This window comes from Alligator sinensis, unplaced genomic scaffold, assembly GCF_000455745.1.
Source record: "Alligator sinensis unplaced genomic scaffold, ASM45574v1 scaffold831_1, whole genome shotgun sequence".
Classification (NCBI taxonomy): Eukaryota; Metazoa; Chordata; order Crocodylia; family Alligatoridae; genus Alligator; species Alligator sinensis.
In genome coordinates, this window is record NW_005843176.1 from 168,382 (window position 1) to 177,528 (window position 9,147).

The following is a 9,147-nucleotide window of genomic DNA, read 5'->3' on the forward strand; positions in this document are numbered from 1 at the left end:
CGCCCAACATGGGGCTCGAACCCACGACCCTAAGATTAAGAGTCTCATGCTCTACCGACTGAGCTAGCCAGGCATGGCACTTAAACTCTAAATATGAGGTCAAAGAGTGCAAAAGGTAGCAAACAACCTGTGGGCAGGAAAGGACAGGGCTTGCTCTTGCACAGGAGGGAGGGAAAGAAGGTGGGCAGGAAAGGACAGAGCTCGGCATGTGGAGTGAAAGGTCGGCAAAGGATGGGACAGCGCCCGGCGTGGGGAGCAGAGGTGCCAGGGCTGTGTGTGGGCCCTGGCTGGGAGGGCTGAGGAACTCCACAGCCGGAGAAGGTGCCCGGGGAGGGGCTTTGGGAACAGGACTAAAGGGCGGCCCTCACTGAGGCTTCAACTCCGGACATTCAGATGCCCGGCCACAGCTCTGTAGATCCCAGCTATACCCCCATCCCCCATGTGTCATGACACGAGCAGGTCATCCTGCCTAAGGGTGCAATAGAGAGGAAGCAATCTGAGAGGAAGCCACAATACTCAATGAGAGATGGCGCTGGTCCCGGCCCAATGGGAGGAGGGGATGCATCAGCTCCCCTGCACACCCAGCACCCTGTGCCCATCACAGCATCCCAGAGAGAAGCCCAACCCCGTGCACCAGTCCCCATAGCCCCTCCACACAGCTCCCCAGGTCTGGGGGGAGTGAGAGGAGAAGCTGACCTGAGAAGCGCTGCACCCTGCTCCTCCCCTCCCTTCCCCCAGGGTCCTGGCACAGTGTCTCCAAGTCTGCACTTTACCCAAGCACGGGCTGGAAGAAAAAGGTGCAATTGTGGAGATGGGAGACCAAGACTTCCCCTGGGAACAAAGTCTTGGAGAAAGTCCAGTGCTTCCATTTCCACCGAAGCCGGGAGTAGCTTTCCTGCCTCAGACAGGGAAACCCAGTGGACTCCAAGATGAACATGAGTCGTCAGTGTGACAAAGCCATCAAAAAAGCCAATGGCACGTTATCGTGCATCAGCAGATGCATGACGAACAGATCCAAGGAGGTGATACTTCCCCTCTATCGGGCGCTGGTCAGACCGCAGTTGGAGTACTGCGTGCAATTCTGGGCGCCGCACTTCAAGAGGGATGCGGATAACCTGGAGAGGGTCCAGAGAAGGGCCACTCGTATGGTTAAGGGCCTACAGACCAAGCCCTGCGAGGAGAGACTAGAGAAACTGGATCTATTCAGCCTCCTCAAGAGAAGGTTGAGAGGCGACCTTGTGGCTGCCTATAAGTTCATCACGGGGGCACAGAAGGGAATTGGTGAGTATTTATTCACCAAGGCGCCCCCGGGGGTTACAAGAAATAATGGCCACAAGCTAGCAGAGAGCAGATTTAGATTGGACATTAGGAAGAACTTCTTCACAGTTCGAGTGGCCAAGGTCTGGAACGGGCTCCCAAGGGAGGTGGTGCTCTCCCCTCCCCTGGGGGTCTTCAAGAGGAGGTTAGATAGGCAGCTGGCTGGGGTCATCTAGACCCAGCGCTCTTTCCTGCCTATGCAGGGGGTCGGACTCAATGATCTATTGAGGTCCCTTCCGACCCTAACATCTATGAACCCAGATCCCGAAGGCTGGAAACCAGAGACCTCCCACCCTGGATCATCACAGAAGTCCTAGAAATACAGCCTGCTCCTTGGCATAGGTGTCAAACCATGTCACCAGCTCCACAGGCAGGATCCCTGCAAAGACAGGAAGGACTGATGGTGCTCTGTGCAATGCAATGGGAGGTGCACACCCAGCGTCTGCACAAATCCCTCTTGAGACCCCCACAGCCCACGGGCAAAAACAGGACAGGCGGGAATGGGGTTTCTCACCCCGGAGGGAGCTTCTGTTGTCCCCTCATCCAAACTCCTCTCGGAGGAGCAACACGGAAGCGTCTGGACAGAGTGTGGGAACATGGCAGTGGCTCCAGGAGGCTTTTGTCCGGCTCCCAGCCCTTCTCCAGCCCCGGCTGCATGAGAGGAGCTGCAGAAGGTGTGCAGAGATCTCCTCTCCAGGCTCATCCATGTCCCTGCCCCAAAATGCCAGCGCTTGTCAGAGCCCCACATTCCTGGGGAAGCCAGAGCCACTAGACCGAGCCGAGCAGCCTTATGCCCTCATGGCCTCAATGTTACAAACATGGCAACTCACATCACAAGGGGTGGAAACCAGAGACCTGCTTGCCTGGACTATCGCGGATGTCCTAGAAATACAGCCAACTCCTGGTCAAAGCATGTAACCAGCTCCACAGGCAGGATCTCCACAAAGAGAAGGACTCATAGTACTCTGCACAATGCAATGAGATGTCCATGCCTAATGTCTTTGCACACAAGCCTCCTGAGACCCCCACAGCCTGCAGGCAAAAATAGGACAGGAAAGGAACGGGGTTTCTGACCCCAAAGGTAGCTGCTGTTCTCCCCTCTCCCAAACCCCTCTCAACCCATGAGGCTGAAGATGGTTACTTATTCCCAGTCCCATATTCTCGGTTCCAGTGTCTATGCTTGCCACAGCACAACTGGACTGAGTCGGGCAGCACAGGCCTGCCCTGGGGCTCCAGCAGGACTCAGGAGCCGCCCCGAGTTCTCCCCTGCAAATGGAGCTGCTCCAAGAGGAGCTATGCAAGAGCCGCAGGGGGAGGCAGGTCTGCACAAGGGCCAGGCTTCGTGTCCATGTTGGCAGGTTCAGGAGGGTCCAAGAAGTGCCCTTGTCCGAGCCTCTCCCGTGCCCGTTCCTGCGACCCTTAGCAAAACATCTTCTGCTCTGCTGAAAAGACCGAACAGCTCTTTCTTTTCATTTTCTCCATGGTCCTGTGGTGTAATGGTTCACACTCTGGGCTTTAAATGAAGCAGTCTGAATTCAAATCTCAGGACAAACCCTGTGTTTTGGACAAAAATCGTGAAAAAACTGGGCTGGAGCTCGTTCTAACAACTCCCTTTTATTGTCTCAGTTCTCCCGGGGCTTTTTGCAAGGGGCAGGAGCATGTGTGGATCCAGAGGTGGACCTACAGACTAACCCATAGATCATGGAGGGAATAAATGGACCAACCAAATGATCCTGCCTTGCTTTGCCACCTCTGCACTGGCAGGGGGCCGAGCTCCTGGGATGGACAGCAGGTGCCTGGTTCTGAATGAGTGCTCACCCCTGTAGTGTTCAGCAGCTGCCTGGTTAGCTCCGTAGGTGTGTGGGCTCGGTTCCCATACAGCCCACAGGGCTTGTCCCTCTTGTGTTCACCTCCTATTTCCTTCCCTCCCTCCCATGCAAGAGCAGCCCCTCGCTGCATCTTCCCCTGCTCCGCACAGGACAGCACCACAGCAGCTGTCAGCCACGTCCAGGACTGATCACTCCAGGCATCACCTGTTTCCATCCAGCAAAGACATGGTAAGGCCCCTGAGTGATGAGAAGAGACAGACTGCACATGCGTGGCTCTGTCCTGGCCCTTCCTGGCCTTCCCTGAGGGACTGGTTACACTGCCAGGGAGGACCCACAGGTCCCATCTCCCAGGTGCAGGCAGACAGCAGCACAGCACGGTGGGTCCAAGGTGGGAGTGAAAACAGAGTCAGGTAATTTCTTAGTGCAGCCGGCAGCACATCAGTCTCATACTCTGAAGGTCCTGAGTTCGAGCCTCGGAGAAAACAGCCCTTTTGCCCTGTTCCCAAAGCCCCTTCCCGGACATCATCTCTGGTTGCGCAAATCTTCAGCCAGCCCTCACCCCCCGGGGCCTGCAGACACCCCTGGGATGGGTGTCTGGTGCCTCTTGAATCAGTAGGGGCACATGCCCAACCTGACACCATTCAGCAACCTGTGGGGCTTCCCAGCGATGGATCTCACTCTCTGTAACAGTGGCCGTGCCCCTGTGGGAAGTGGCGCAGCCAATTCTGCTGCCGGCTCCACTCTCCAGCCAGTGCTCAGGGGGGCACTGGTGCTCCTGCCTGCCCTCTTGCCCACTGGCTAAATAAAGCATGGTCTGACAGGGGTGCACCGGCACTCTCAGGGGGGGCACGTGTACCCCCATACACCCCCTATGCATCGCCCCTGCCTGGGACCTCTGCTCCAAACCCTGGGTGCTGCCCTGTCCTGTGATGACCTCTCTTCTCCCCATGCCCCGCAGTGTTCCCCAGCCACTGTCCCACCCTTTTCCTATGGACTTTTGTTAGCAAATAAAAACCTAGGACTGCGTACTAGCCCAGGGATTGACACAACACCTCCTTCAATGAGTGACAGAAAGGCTTTATTTACTATAAGCATTTAAGATCAAATCAAGTGAGCCCAAACCAAATCAAAGTCCAGTAATTAGCTATACTAATAACCATACTAATTAATCAAGGATTTCATAGACATTTGGGCTGGAAGGGACCCCAGAGGATCATCAAGTCTAGCCCCCTGCCCCAGGGGCAGGAAGTCACCGGGGATCATAGGATCCCAGCAAGATAAGCATCCAAATGTGTCTTGAAGGCGTTCAGAGTAAGTGCTTGAACTGCCTCTGGCGGCAGGCTGTTCCAGACCTTGGGGGCTCGGACAGTGAAGAAGTTCTTTCTTATGTCCAGCCTGAATCGGTCACGGCGGAGTTTGTGACCATTCGATCTTGTCATCACTTGGGGCGCTCTGGTGAACAGACATTTCCCCAGATCTTGATGAACGCCCCTGATAAACTTACAGGTGGCCACCAGATCACCCCTGAGCCTGCACTTTTCCAGACTGAAGAGTCCCATGGCTCTCAGCCTCTCATCATAAGGTCTGTTGTCCTGACCTCTGATCATGTGCAGGGCTCTCCTCTGCACCCTCTCAAGCTTCTCCACATCCTTTTTGAATTCTGGAGCCCAAAACTGGACGCAGTACTCCAGCTGCGGCTTCACCAAGGCCGAGTACAAGGGGAGAATGATGTCCCGGGATTTGCTTGAGAAGCATCTATGGATGCAAGCCAGTGTTTTGCTCACTTTACTAGTCACAGCATCACACTGAAGGCTCATGTTCATCTTGTGGTCAACCATGACCCCCAAGTCACATTCATCTGTGGTGCTACCCAGCGTAGCACTACTGAGCCTACAACCATTCTGCAGGTTTTTCCTCCAAGGATAGACATTTCATATGGTTACACACCAGACAACTAAGAGTCTGCCTGAAATCATCCTGAATATAGCAAGATACTGTGGAAGAGATACTTCATTATTCCTTCTCAGATGGCCTAGCCATGAACTCGCACCCTCTTGCATTATGCAGTTAATATCAATATTCTGTACTTTTACTTTTGTGAGTTTGATCCAAGCTTAGCATGAGTTTCAGAGTCATCACTTTGCTTTTATAACTGTACCTCCTTGAGGCAGTGTTCGGGCAGAGCCAGGCAGCAGCACAGCGCAGGCACTGCAAGGTGTGAGTGAAGACAGACACCAGCACGCCAGTCTCATAATCCTCAGCTCAAGTCTCAGAGAAGACAGCGCATTAGCAGTGCTCCCAAAGCCCCTTCTGGCTGCATGGATCCTCAGCCCTCACCCCCAGGCCCCGCAGACAACCCAGGGAAGTGTTCTCCAGACACCGGGCACTGCACCTGTCTTCTGCTAACCCGGCCCCTCCACATGCCACACAGCACTCTTCAACCACTGTTCCCTCCCTCCCCCCCAGGCTGTCGGCTGCAGCCTTTGACCACATACATGGAAACCACAAAGTGCACCTGGCTAGCTCAGTTGGTTGAGCATGAGCTTCTCAATGTCTGGTCCCTTCCCCTGGCCACCCATTCTGCAGCAAGGCACCTCCCAGCCCCAGGACATCTCTTTCCTGCCATTCATGTGACTTTGGCCAGGCTGTGCAGCCAAAGGCGGGAGGCGCAGGCCCGCAAGGGGGCTGAAGCACTTCAGGAGGCACGGGGAACAGCAGCGAGGCTCCGGCCTTTCTCCAAGTGCTGGTATCAGCGGGCCTTCAGGGTGAGGGCTGAGGGCCGAGAGCCCATGGAGCAAGAGGTGGGGCCTGGGAAGGTGCTTTAGGAGAAGGGAAAAAAGGCTGCAAACAACCCGTGGCCAGGGTGGGACTGCAGCTGGGCAGCACTGCAGGGTATGTCGAGGGTAGAGGTCGGCGCAGCATCTAGTGTTTGCAGCCCAGTTCCCAGGGGTGTTGGCTGTGGATGTGAGCAGCCAGAGGTGATGCCTGGGACAGGGCTATGGGAGCAGGGCGAAAAAAAGCTGCCTTCGCTGAGGCTTGAACTGAGGACCTTCAAATTATGAGACTGATGCATTGCCAACTGCACTAAGACACCAGCTGACTACTACACTCACACCATGGAGCTCCCGTGCTGTGCTGCTGTTTGGCTGCAACTGGGAACAGGGACATGCTGGGACCTAAGTTAATTGAAGTAATAGTAGTAAAAATAATACCCGGAGTAATGGCAATATTCATATTTCTATTAACAATGTTAATATTATACTTGCAAATTTCTCATCAAGAATGACAGGCCGGGACGGAGTCCCTGCCCCCAGCCGCGGCTGGGCCGACTGCACTCCCTGCTACCCCTGCTATGTTGGGTCTGACCTTCTCCCCCCTGGCAGGTCTGACCCCCCTCCCCCACCGCTGCAGGTCCAATCCCATCCCCCTACATCAGATCCGACCCCCACTCCCGCCTCCCTCTGCTGTGGGTCTGACCCCACCCCCTCCTCCCCTGCTGAGCCCAACCCCTCTCTCCACCATGCTGGGTACCACCCTGCTTCTCCCATCCTTGGTGTCCTTGCACTGTGCCCCTGGAGGAGCAGCCTGTCTGTGCCAGGAGCTTCCCAGGGATGACCTTGAGCAGGGTGAGGTTGGGGTCCGAGGCGCTTCATCCCCTCTGCCCATGGTGTAGCTGCAGCTGGCCCCACTCTGGCTTCCAGCCCCGGTGCCCACTGGGCAGTGTGAGGCCAGGGCTGGTGTGAGGCTGGGGGTCAGCAGACCTGTGGCAGACACCAGTACCAGGCAATGACCCCGGGCACAGGGGAAAGGGCAGCCTAGCCTAGGGCTGCCTGCCTCACCTCTCCTCCCTGACCCTGCTTCTCTTACTGCCAGCCATTCTGTGAGGCGTCTGGGCTGGCTGGCAGAGGGCCACTGCCACCATGCCCCCGCACTTTGCCAGGGCATATTTCCCGCTGAAAAACATCCCAGGCAGTGGGGCATACTTGGGCCCGTGCAGCCTGGGTAGAGCAGGCTCTCCATGCTTGATGGAGGGTGGGCTCACCACCCGCACTCTCCATGCTTCATGCATAGTTGGCCTAAAGCATTATGGACAGAGAGACACACAGACTGACCAAGCCTTTCATTATGTTATTATATATGAATAGCAATAATAGTAATAGTCATAACATTACAGCTAGCATTGCTATTTTCATTAGAACAATTATTATAGCAAGAGGATTATTTCTATTTTATTGTGATAAATACTAATACCAATCATAATAATAAGTAGCATAATAAGTTGCAGTTTATAGCAACTGTCATAATGACTACTACTATCCTTATGTAGAGGCCTCTCACAGCCTTTCCAGAAAGGCTCAGCACAGCTCAATACCCACATAGCCAATGCCTCAGAGGAAGGCTTAAAAACAGGAAACCCCCTGATGCATGTAGCAGAAAGGGCCTGGAAATAGGATTCCCACCCAGCTCTGTGCACCAACCAGAAAAACAAGGAGCGCTGGGAAAGAACCTGAGCAGAAGACAGGCAATGCTATGCCTAAATCCCCCACAACTAGTGGCTGTTTAAACTCATGTTGGGGCCACGCGCCCCCCAGTCAGGCGTCTCTTTTAGGAAACCTTTAGAAGTGTCACTCCCCACAGGGGATCCAGCCTCTGAACCCAGCTGCAGAGGGATGCTGAGGTCCATGGAGAATGTGGAGGGCATTTGGTGCTGGACAAGAGTGGCAAGAAGCTTCCCTGAACCAGAATGACAAAGGGGACATGCGAGTCTAATGTGTACTCACACCCACCTGTGTCTACCCTGTCCTGGGTCGTGTTGCTCTCCCTAGTGAGAAGACAGAGGCAGCTTGAGCTCTGGGGGGCTCCTGGGCAGATGGGCAGGGGCTGACAGTTGTGCCCTCAAACCCAGCAGCTCTCCCAGTCTGCCTTTCCAGCTAGCTCAGTGGCCCAGAGGGACCTGCCTCTCTGCTGGCAGGGGCAGGGAGAGGCGGGGCTGCCAGAGCTGGAGTAGGATCCCGGGGGATCACACCCAGGATGTCTCTGGGCCCTTGTATTTTATCTGGAGAAGACCAAGAGAAGCCAAATCAAGTTCCTCCCCACAATCCCTTCCCTTGGCTGCCCCACTATGTAGCAAGACACAAATACACTATTACGATTTTACCAGTCTTTACCCCTTTATAAACAAAATGAAGAAGTACCCAACAGTACACCTAAAATCATTCATGACTATTTCCAACCCGTGTCAAGCTATTTTGGAAGAGCCAGGGTGAAACTGTACCCACCCAGAGCCTTTTTTTTCCATGCTACCCACTAGGGTGAACGGGAAACTTATGTTTACGCTGTGCGGCCTCTGCACGGAAACAAGACAGCAAAAGTGCGACCACACTGCTGAAGAGAGGGCCCTCCTGGGCACATGCTGCACACCAGAATTGAATAAAGCTATCATGAAGGGGTACAAAGTAGCTCAAATCTATGAAGTTTGGTATTTTGCTGAGAAGTCTAGCACCCTTTTTTCCACGGTACATAAAAATACACCTCCAATAGAAGCAAGAAGCCTCGGGCTACCCCGCCTGGTGTACCGACCAAGAAAAACAAGAGAGCTACGTGGCCAATTTCTTGCAAAAAGAAGGTGTGACCTTACACCCAAAGCATATCAAACCCAACCCTGCAAAGCGCCAAAAAGCAAAATTGTTTCTAAATTCTTTGTGGGGTAAATTCGGTCAGAGAACCAACTTGCCCAACACCAGCATCACGAGAGACCCCGAAGGACTCTTTAGCTACCTCTTTTCTCCCACCTATGACATTTCATCTTGCAACTTTATTGATGATGAGGCAGCCTGCGTGTCTCGGAAACACGCCAAAGAGCGTTTCACGGTCTCTGGTAACACAAACATCTTTACAGCCTGTTTCACCACCACTTATGCATGCTTAGAGTTGTACGAGCTGTTAGACAGCTTGCAAGACCGGTGTCTGTACCACGACACAGATTCTGTGATATTGGTGG

The 9,147-nt window shown here is 54.2% G+C and overlaps 1 non-coding gene across 1 annotated transcript; it reads right to left on the bottom strand.

Annotated features, from left to right (window-relative positions):
- TRNAK-CUU lies at positions 1 to 73 on the bottom strand. The gene has a single exon. It is a non-coding gene; the product is annotated as a tRNA-Lys (tRNA).
- Positions 74 to 9,147: the final 9,074 nt, after the last annotated feature.